Source organism: Chlorocebus sabaeus, chromosome 25 (genome assembly GCF_047675955.1).
Source record: "Chlorocebus sabaeus isolate Y175 chromosome 25, mChlSab1.0.hap1, whole genome shotgun sequence".
Classification (NCBI taxonomy): Eukaryota; Metazoa; Chordata; class Mammalia; order Primates; family Cercopithecidae; genus Chlorocebus; species Chlorocebus sabaeus.
Window position 1 is genome coordinate 66070255 of NC_132928.1, and position 8500 is coordinate 66078754.

The window sequence follows — 8500 nt, forward strand, 5'->3', positions numbered from 1 at the left end:
AATGAGTAGAGTACTGTGTCTTAAATATATATTCACATTCTCATATCATACATAAAAGCGTGAAAATGTAAGAATAAATATGTCAACTTAAGAGGAGGAAATATCACCATCTAAGCAATACTGTTTTCAACTTCACGAACACAGTATGTCTTTCCATTTACCTAAATTTTGTTTAATTTTGCTGAACAATGTTTCATAGTTCTTGGTATACATGTTTTGTACTTCCTTGTTAAATTTATCTGTAAGTGCTTTATTATTTTTGATGCTATTATAAATTTTAAAAAGTATTTCCTGGTATTAATTTTCATAGTTCTGAAAAATAATTCAAAACTAAAAACATCATTTGCCTGTATGAATATGTTCAGTTCTTGTGTTTATTACTGCTGTTTTATGTTTTGTCTTCTAAACCATTTGCAGTAAAACAACCAGGATCCTTCACTGCATGAAGAGAACAATTGTTAATGGTTTTATGCTAACTTCCGTTATGTTTATGTTAAATGTCATATTCATACATTGATTTATGAAGTAGTTAGGATAACTAGTCATTGTTTTTCCTGTAAAAAGTCTGTTCTGATGACATTTATTTTGTGTTGCCTATATTCAAGTCTCACATTTTGATAAATAAAAGTGTTAAAATATCAAAAAATATATATATATATTCACATGAAGGAGTGGAAAAAGGGAGAAGAGCTAATAAAGAAATGAGAAAGGAGGGTTTGAGATATAGGAAAGCAACAAAGATAGCTTACACGTAAAACCTTTTTGTTTCTGATGCATCTTCCACTGACCAACAACAGAGTAAGTCCAGATAAGAGCTCCATCATTAACCTAGGGACATGCAGTATGAACCAGCCACCACTGATTTATTTCCTAACTCTTTCATATTAATTCAACAGCCATTAACACTCAAATGAAGTTATTTAAAACAATGAATTGGCCAGAAAACAGATATCATTAGGGAAAAAGAAAAAGCATGAGGTCAGGTTTATGTTAACATCATCACACCTGTCTTGACTAAATATTGATTTACACACATTTGAATATTTGTTTTACTTTGCCATCAGCATATCTTAGCATTTAACAACAACAACAAAAAATAAATATATTATCACAGTTGTCTATGTGAATTCCAACAATGTTTTGGTTGATGTTTTTCCATGAAATTGTTCAAGGTATATGAACAAGGTATATTGTTCTATTAGCATTATATGGGCACAGACTCACAGTCAGTACCATAGACCAAAATAAATATCTAAAACCTAATTTTGACCTTGCAGTTTGTTCTATAGCAATCATTTTATGAAAGGAGTAATACGTTTTGGTTTGTTCACAGCTTAAAAGTAAAACCCTGGCTAGGCATTATGGCTTACGTCTGTAATCCCAGCACTTTGGGAAGCCAAGGCAGAAGGATCCCTTGAGCCCAGGAGTTCAAAATCAGCCTAGACAACATAGCAAGATCCCCCACTCTACAAAAATAAAAAAAAAAATTACCCAGGCATGGTGGCACATACACGTAGTCCTAGCTATTTAGGAGGCTGAGGTGGGAAAATTGTTTGAGCCCAGGAGTTTGAGGTTACAGTTATGGTCATAGCACTGCATTTCAGCCTGGGCAACAGAGCAAGTCCTAGTCTCTAAAAAACAAAACAAATAGAAAAAGTAAAAACCTAATAATGGATGGAATTTAATTCTCAGTTCAGGAAACAAATATAAGTTATTTTGTTGTTGATAATAATTACATTTGGGGGTAATCATTAAAGGCAAAACAAAAAAAGTTCAAAGCAACAAAACTATATTTAAATTAAATGTCAATGGCACAGAAATGTCAAAAAAAAAGAATAATTGCTGGGCCTGGTGGCTCATGTCTGTAATCCCAGCACTTTGGGAGGCTGAGGCAGGTGGATCACCTGAGGTTAGGAGTTTGAGACCAGCCTGGACAACATGATGAAACCCCGTCTCTACCAAAAATACAAAAAAATTAGCCGGGCATGGTGGCAGGTGCCTGTAATCCCAGCTACTTGGGAGGCCGAGGCAGGAGAATCACTTGAACCTGGGAGATGGATACTGCAGTGAAACGAGATTGTGCCACTATACCCCAGCTTGGGCAACAAGAGTGAAACTCCATCTCAAAAAAAAAAAAAAAAAAAAAAAAGAATAATTTCAGGTGGAAGGTAAAGAATATGATCATTTATATGTTTAAATATCATTAAGATATTTTATTGATAATCTAGAAAGTGTCAGGCAGAGGTAGGCAAGTATTTAAAGAAGAAACCCTCAGGCAGAGAGGAAAATGCCCATTGGTCAACCAGTCCACAAGGGGAGTGAACACAGCCTTTCAGACACTAGACCATACAGATCCTCACCCATTCTCCACTGAGACAATGTGTTCCCGGCATGGTGACTGGCATCACATTTCACTTAGCTGGATGGGGAATAAAACTTGAAAAAGACATGGCTTATTTAAGGCCACATCTCCATGAAACCAAAGCAATGGATCATTGCAATCAATCCAGTCAAAAGAATCTGTCAAGTTGAGAAAACAAGCCAGATGAATTGTTTAACAATGCTGACAAAACTAGTGCATTACATGAGAGTTATTTGAGATGTTCACTCTCCCTTGGAGACTTTTTTTTTTTTTTTTTTTTTTTTGCAATGAGTAACAACAGAGATCCTTGATACATAAGAAGACTTCACTTATTCTTTTTATCATGCAAAGCACCACTTTTCCTTTCTCTTCCTTTTTATACAGTATAACTTTCCCCCAACTTTCAGATAGACAAAATAACAATAATGGAAATGACTCAATGATCTTTTTAATTTCCTAGGCTCTTTCAACCTCTGTAGACCCCACTTTAATGCAAATCAAACTTGGGCGGACTGTACGTTACCTACTGAAAAATAGTTTCAATTAGAAATTTAATTACACTGTCTTGAGGAAATGGAAACGATAGTTTCTCTGAATTTTATACATTATGGAAACCTCTAAAGTACTATAAATCTGCTAATTGATTTCTGTACCTGTTATGTTTGATTAGGTGTATTTTATTGTCTTCTTGGTTTTAATTAACCCTGGGCTTGTCAAAATGCTTCCAACGACAAAGGATATATGATGAAGTGTGATAAACTCTATTAACAGAGGCTGACTTTTGTCAGTAATTGCTCTCCTGCACAAGAGTTATTAGAAATTAGCACACACGAAAAAAAAGAAATGGTACTTTTGGTAACAACTTTTATTGGCAGCCATAAATCTGTGGATTGCCCCCTATGTGCTAGTGATAAGCAAATGTGAGTGACCATAGGGTCCTATAGAAGATCAATCACTCACTAGATGTCATATAAATATTAAGAGTGACAAAATAGCAAGAGTTATGAAGTCTGAGTGATAAGAGCAAAAATCATACCACCACCACTAATTGTTTGAATCAAAGAACTAGATCCAAAGAATGAACATAAATGTTAAAACAAAGCTACTAGAGTTGAGGCTGACCCAAAGCAGTTAATCAGTGTTTATGCAATTGATGGAAGAATGAATTAATCAGCCAATCAAGGAATTTTTCCAGATAATTAGCATTGTCTGTTATTCTAAAATCATTTTAACCATAACTTTCTACCATGCTGATCAATGCAGATCTTTCTGTTGAAAAAGAAAAGAGAAACATTTATATTCCACTAGTTACTGCTTTAGAAATGGAAAAGAGGGGAAGGGGTTGATTTGTTTGCTCAAACATAACATTAGCTTTCATTTTCCTTAAGGTCTAACATGGTAGTTCGATACCTGCAACACTTTTCTAGGCTTTTAATTCAGAAGATACGGGCAGAACAACTCCTCCAGAAAGGTATCATAGGAAAATTCTATTCAAGACTGGTATCATGGCAGAACCCTGAACATCTAGATGTGTGACATAATTTATTGTAATCAGAGGACTTTTCCTTATCAGGTTAGACAAATACCCATGATGCATAGAACTTAGAAGCAAGCTCTGGGTAGTGGGGACCATGGTGTTGCTAATAATCTGAAGGGAGCAATCATAGTTAGGAATATGGCAGCCAGCCTGAAGGAAGAATCTAGGGAGGAGCGCCAAAACTTATTTGTGGGCATGGACATAGAAGAGTGAATTTTCCGGATGGGTGCGTGAGAGGAAAGGAAATAGAGAAGCTAAGATTAGAAACGTAAGAGGAGAGGCCTGGCACAGTGGCTCATGCCTGTACTCCCTGCACTTTGGGAGGCTGAGGCGGGTGGATCACCTGAGGTCAGGAGTTCGAGACCACCCTGGCCAACATGGTGAAACCCTGTCTCTATTAAAAATACAAAAATTAGCCAGGTGTGGTGGTATGCTCCTGTAATCCCAGCTATTTGGGAGGCTGAGGCAGGAGAATCACTTGAAACCAGAAGGCAGGGGTTGCAGTGAGCTGAGGTCATGCCACTGCACTCCAGCCTGGGCAACAAGAGCAAAACTCCGTATCAAAAAAAAAAAAAAAGAGGAGAAAGCCCTTCCATGCCAGGCTGAAGAGTCTGGAATTTGTCAGTAGTAGAGAGGCATCTGGTATGTTCCTGACTACTTGTTATGCACTACAGTGTGCTCCACATGCCAAATTAAGAGTGGCTTTGCCCTGAGAATCCTTCTAGACTGAGCTAGGTTGTCTTGTAGAGAGAATCCACAAGAGAAAGAGCAGAACAAACATGAGCAAGCGGTGTTGGTCGGGTTGACTGGTCTCCCCAGCTCCCCAGAAGCTGCAGAAGTGTCTGGCATCTAAGTTTAAAGAGCATCAGCCCTTGAAGGTGAGATTATTGAGAGATGACCTGTTGGCCATTATACCACTGGCCCACAAGGACAGACATTACTATTTCTGCTTCATCACTGACACTGATTCCATGGACAGTACATGGCATGTGAACCTGAGCCCCAAGAGCTAATGCAGCAACGAGCTGAGAAAGGAGCAAAACACTGTGTCTAAAGAGTAGAAGAACAAGCCAAGTACCTCACTCAGATGGCTCCCTAATAAAGAACTCCTGAGGAGATAGATGGCAATCTGAACCAAATAATGATGATCATTATTACACTGTGAGCCCATAAGGAAAATAAATTACAGCACAAACACTTGAAATATATGTTTTGAATTTTGAAATTCAGTAGATGCAACCCAAGAATTCTATATCCAGTCAAGATGGTAATCACCTACCTACCAGGATAAGAGGAAGATATAGAAGAATTTAGAAAATATGTCACTCATATACCCCATCTGAAAAAAATATTAATAAAAAGGACTTTAAACAACTTTAGAATCCTAAGGAAAAACTTAAATTAGGGGAAAATAAAAAAGAGAGGAAAGAGAATTGAGAGAGGCACCTTGCAATATATGTAATTGAATGTAAAGGAATAATGACAGAGTGATGGATAATCAGCAACATTCAGATACAATTATTAGAACAGAAAGCAGATGCTGTAATGTAAAACCTAAAGATAGCTACCTCAGCCATACCTAGAGGTTGTAAAGGTGGCAGAAGCATGAATGAGTTATAAAGATGTTATATTGTAGGGAAAAAGAGGAAAGGAAAATATAACCTAAAGATCTCATTGTATTGGGGTAGGGAAATCAGTGGATGAAGAGAGTGCCTTGGAAGGAAGAAAGTTGGCATTTTGTTTTCCAAGAATAGTACATAAACATACTCAACAAATGATTGTAGGCATTTATGAAATACTTGTTTAAGGAATAAATTGCAGGTGTTGAGAAACAGAAAAACACCATAAGTTGAATAGAAAATGGTTTTAGAATTTCCAAACAAGAGAAAAAGTGAATAAATAGTGACAATTCAACTAGCACAAAAAATGTGAAACCCTAAATTAAACATAAAGTAGAATGGAAACACTAAAATTAAGTATATGCATTGTTTTCATTAAATATGAATATGCCAAAGTCCCTTATTAAAATATAGATTGAGTCTTTCTTGGTTAAGAAAAGACCAGATATATATATTTTACGACTTTGTTACTTGAAGTGTGTGGAACTAGCAACACTCGCATCCCCTGAAGCCTGCTAGAAATGCAAAATCCCAGGTCCCACCCCGGATCCACTGAACAGAAACTTTTAATAAATGCAGGTCAGTCTTGTGCGTGTTAAAGGTTAGGAAGCATTCATTTTATGAGACATTTAAAACGATTTATAAAAGAACACTGAAAATAGAGCAGGGAGCAAGGAGGTACCCGACAAACACAAACAAAAAAGTTAGTGTGAATACTAATACCAGACAGGTAGTGTTTAAAGCTAATTGACAGATCAAAGAGAGAAATTGTGTGTTGATTTTTAAAAGCCCAATTTAGATTGGGCACAGTGGCTCATGTCTGTAATCCCAACACTTTGGGAGGCTGAGGTAGAAGAATTGCTTGAGTCCAGATGTTTGTGACCAACCTAGGCAACATGAGGAGGCCCCCGTCTCTACAAAACCGTATTAAAAAAAAAAAAAAAAAAATTAGGCTGGGCGCAGAGGCTCATGCCTGTAATCCCAGCACTTTGGGAGGCCAAGGTGGGAGGATTGCTTGAGCCCAGAGTTTGAGACCAGCCTGGCCAACATAGCAAAACCCCATCTCTACAAAAAATACAAAATCAGCAGGGTGTAGTCCCGGCTACTTGGGAGGTTGAGGCAGGAGGATCACTTTAATCCAGGACGTTAAGACTGCAATAAGTTGTGATTGTGGCACTTCATTGCAGCCTGGGTGACAAAGTGAGACCCTGCCTCAAAAAAAAAAAAAAAAACTTAGCTGGGCATGGTGGTGCATATCTGTAGTATTAGCTGCTCTCAAGGCTGAGGTGAAAGGATTGCTTGAGCCTAAGGATTCGAGGTTACAGTGAGCTATGATCATGCCACTGCACTCCAGCCTGGGCTACAGAGTGAGACCCTGTGTATATTTAAAAAAAAAAAAAAAAAAAGCCCAATTTATTATTTTTTATTTGACCTCAGGTTCACAAAAATAGATTATTCATAATCCCTCATTCATGATACTTTCTCATCATTGATCCATTCACAGCCTACTTTTATTTAGTTAGCTGGATATTTAATGTGGTTTTTTCATTACATCATAAACACCTGAGATACCCTACTCCAAACAAACAGAAGAGCAACAATAACCTATATCTAACCATACTCTCCCTCTCCTATTCTACCCCACTCCCTTCCACCACCTGAGTCCTGTACAGAACACACACTTGCTTTCCTTTTTTATATAATTCCCTTCCATCTATATGTTCTCAAATCTCACACACACACAATTCTTAACGTTATACAAAGGAATTTCATGTATAAAATCTTTGGAGATTTACCTTTTATTAATATCTCATTAATAAGATTCATCCATCTTGTTGTATGTTACTGTAGCTCATTTTTTATTATAATACAACATTCCACTGAGCCATCGTTATCCTCCCATTCTCTCATTGATGAAATTTTGGGATTTTACAGGGTTTTAACTTTGTTAACCAGTGCTGTAATGAGCATTCTCATACACGCCTCTTGCTGTAGATATGGAGTGTTTCTTAGGTATATATCTAGGCATATAGGATAGGTGACTAACATTAGAAAATGATATCTGACTAGTTTTCGAAGTGTAGAGCACTATATAAACATTCTCTCTGTCCACATTCTGTCTTACACTGAACATTGTAGACTGTAAAAAAAATTTGTGTATCAAATGGGTATAAAATGGTGGGTCATTGTTTTCATGGTTTGCACACACCTAATGCTAATGATGGTAAATATTTCCCGATATTTGTATTGGCTTTATGAGACCCTTTTCTGTAAAGTGCCTGTTCATAACTTGTATCTATTTTTCTATTGGTTGTTTGCATCAAAGGCACATAATCGAACAGATCTGGTGAACAACAGTATGCAAGAGCATGGAGACAGCATGCTATAATCAACAAATTAAGTTTCATAAATGCTCATATATGTATGTGTGCATGTGTATATATGTACATGTGTGTATGCAAGTGTATGTGTGTGCATGAAGAAAGGGAGAGAGAATTTTACCTCTTTAAAAAATAAATATAAATTCTTTGTATATGACCATGGAATATTTACAGAAATCTCCCATGTGACTCTCATAAAACAAATTTTAACAATTCTTAAAGGAAAGATTTTATAGAGTACATTCATTTTAATAAAATTACAAATAAAGAAAAGATGGCATAAAATCTCAGCTGATTAGAAATTAAGAAAAGCATCCTTATAAAGCCATTGATTCAAAATTGAAATTACAATCTCTAGAAGGCAATTAAGAGCATGCTTTATATTTTAACCTATAGAAAATGTCTAAACTTCTACTCAGAGAAAAATTTTTAGTAAATGTTACTTAAATGTTTAAGGTTTAGTAAAAATAAAAATGTCTATCTTAAAAAATAGATAATAAAAACAAAGGAGCTTAGTACTCAATTTAAGAACGTTATAAAGGAACAAAAGGATTTTTAAAAAGTAGTAGAGGAGAATGAATAAATACGTGTCACAATTAGT

General features: G+C 36.2%; 1 non-coding gene across 1 annotated transcript; it reads right to left on the reverse strand.

The window, feature by feature from the left end:
• Positions 1-6944: 6944 nt before the first annotated feature.
• Positions 6945-7015, reverse strand: LOC119619849 (small nucleolar RNA SNORD113/SNORD114 family). Its single transcript, XR_005236294.1, has one exon. It is a non-coding gene; the product is annotated as a small nucleolar RNA SNORD113/SNORD114 family (small nucleolar RNA).
• Positions 7016-8500: the final 1485 nt, after the last annotated feature.